General features: G+C 32.2%; 1 non-coding gene across 1 annotated transcript; it reads left to right on the forward strand.

Moving 5' to 3' along the window:
• The first annotated feature begins 478 nt into the window (after positions 1 to 478).
• Positions 479 to 560, forward strand: TRNAS-AGA (transfer RNA serine (anticodon AGA)). Its single transcript has one exon. It is a non-coding gene; the product is annotated as a tRNA-Ser (tRNA).
• The last annotated feature ends 2,421 nt before the right edge of the window (positions 561 to 2,981 follow it).

Genomic DNA, 2,981 nt, shown 5'->3' on the forward strand with positions numbered 1-2,981 from the left:
ATTTCATATGATGCATTTGCAATTGTTGGGTTTTATGTGTCTGTTTTAAGATGCATCTGCAAGTATGAGTTTTTTAATTTCCAAGAAGACAAAATGAGAGAGAGAGAGAGGGGGAGAGAGACCCTCCGGTGGAGAGAGAGATTATATATTAAATAATTATATTTAGTTTTTTCTTTTTTAAAAAAATAACTGAAAAGATCATAAATGGTCCCTGTGGTGTGAAATGACGAAAATGCCCCTTAAATAACAGACAAAAGACAAAAGTTAACGGACTTAGCAATAAGTACCAATCGTCAAAAGTTTTGAAAACACAGGGACCATCTATGAGGTTTTTAAACCACGGGGATTAAACGTCAGATTTTGGGTAACCACAGGGACCATGTTTTTTCTTTTTATTAAGAAAAAAAAAATACTTGTCATATACCATGTGTAAAAACAAAAGTTTTAATAAGAGCATGGACGCAACTAAGGCATATCAGTGGACGTGCCGGAGTGGTTATCGGGCATGACTAGAAATCATGTGGGCTTTGCTCGCGCAGGTTCGAATCCTGCCGTCGACGAAATTTAATATTTTTTTCTACACAAAACAAGGGGTTATTATTATTATCACCAATTTATTTCGTCTTTTCTACACAAAACAAGAAGGTGTTATCATTATTATTATTATTATAGTTTTAATTAATTATGTCATTTTGTTTTAATTATTTATATTTTAAAAAATATTTATTATATATAGTTGTATCTTTATTTTTACGAACGATTGTATCTTATGTATTTTTTAATAAAAATATCCATTTTGTTTTTAATTATCTGTATTTTATTTTTTTCGTTCGAATTATTCGATTGTTATTTTTTCGTTCAGATTATCCTATGTCTTTTTTTTTGTTCGGACTAGCCCTGCATTATTTTTTCGTTCACACTATCTCTGTGTTATTTTCTCGTCCTGACTATCTCTGTGTTATTTTTTTCGATCAGATTATCCCTATGTTATTTTTTTTGTTCGAACTATCCCTACGTTATTTTTTCATTTGAACTATCTCTCTTATTTTCTCATCCCGATTATCTCTGTGTTATTTTTTCATTCCGACTATTCTGTGTTGTTTTTTTGGTCTGACTAACCATGTATTATTTTTTCATTCGGACTAACCATTTTTTTAATAAAAATTTACGAACAGTTATATGTATATTTGTGTGAGAGTTTTATTTAATGGCTATGAAAATAACAACAAAATAATAAAACATGATAATTCGAAAGAAAAAATAACATAATGATAGTCCGAACGAAAAAATAATGCAAGGATAGTGAGACTAAAAAAAACAAAATGATAGTTCAAAAGAAAAAAATTATATATATAGGGATAGTCGGAAGCACAAACGAAAAACTAGCAAATGGATAGTCCGAACGATAAAAAAAATAACACAATGATAGTTGAAACGGAAATATAACACAAGGATAATCAAAACAAAAAAACACACAGATAGTTGGAACGAAAAAATAACCCAAAAATAGTCGGAACAAAAAAAAATAACACATGGGTAGTTCGAAGGAAAAAAATAACACAGGGATAACTGAAACAAGGTTAGTTGAAACGAAAAATATAACACAAGGATAACCGAAACAAAAAATCACAGAGATAGTCGGGACCAACAAATAACCCAGAAATAGTTTGAACGAAAAAAATAATATATGGATAATTCGAAGAAAAAATAACAAAATGATAGTTCAAACGAAAAAAAATAATAATACGGGGATAGTCAGAACAAAAAAATAACACAGGGATAGTCCGAACGAAAAAATAGCACATGGATAGTCCGAACAAAAAAATAACATAGAGATAGTAAAAAAACACAAAGATAGTTGGAACGAAAAAATAGCACATGCATAGTCTGAACGAAAAAATATCATAGGGATAATTCGAATGAAAAAAAAACAACACATGGATAGTCAGGACAAAAAAATAACACAATGACAGTCGGAACGAATAAATAACACAATGTTTGAATAAAAAAATAACATATGAGTAGTCTGAATGAAAAAATAACATCTGGATAGTCGGAACGAAAAAATAACACACGAATAGTCCGTTTGAAAAAAATAACACAAGGATAGTCCGAATGAAAAAATAACATCAGATAATTCGACCGAAAAAAACAACTTAAGGATAGCCCGAATAAAAAATAACATGAGATATGTAACATTCATCATCAATGTAATTTATATTTTTGACCCTTAGTATGAGATTTGTTTCCAAAGTTGGTCCCTTGGCACTTAAATGAAAGACGCGGAGTTGTGTGTGTACTCTGGGCATACCCTAGCGTACGTTGGGTGTACGCGGTGAACGTTCAAACCCTAATTTTTAGGGTTTGGACCTTCTTTAAGCATCATTAAATCCCAAGAACTCTTCCCCTCATCAACTTCCATTGCCCACTTCGTCCCTTTCAAACCCTAATCTCCATTTGTGGTGTTTTGAGATTATTTTTGGTGTTTGGTGTCCACTCTTGAAGGAAGGAAGCCATTGGAAAGCAAGGAAGGAACTCCAAGCTTTGTAGATCTGAGTCTTACACTTCTTGAGCAACCTCCAGAATGTATAAAGCTCTGAACTTGTTGGTTATTTCTTTAGATTTTTCTAGATGTGGAGTTTTGTGCTTATTAGTTGCATAATCTTGGTCTATTTGGGTAAGAGCTACCCTGGACCAAACGAGTTGTCATTTTGGACGTTTTAGAGTGTCTTGATTTATAAAAATGGGATATTGATTGTTTACATCCCTCCATGCATTCATTTTGGTGGCTTAGAACCTTAGGATAAGTTAGGGTTTTGGTGTTGGGCTCTTAATAGCCATGCAAGATCATTAAGTTGGAAACTTTATGATTTAAGATGTTATTTGGGTAGATCAGGGCTTTGGATGAAAGGACTTAAGAGAATAAGCACTTAATGGGAAAATTGCTATCTGGCTGAGTACGTTGCGTGTACTCCTTTGGA

The sequence above is a fragment of the Lactuca virosa genome, chromosome 7, assembly GCF_052849685.1.
Source record: "Lactuca virosa cultivar CGN04683 chromosome 7, Lactuca_virosa_CGN04683_v6, whole genome shotgun sequence".
Lineage (NCBI taxonomy): Eukaryota > Viridiplantae > Streptophyta > Magnoliopsida > Asterales > Asteraceae > Lactuca > Lactuca virosa.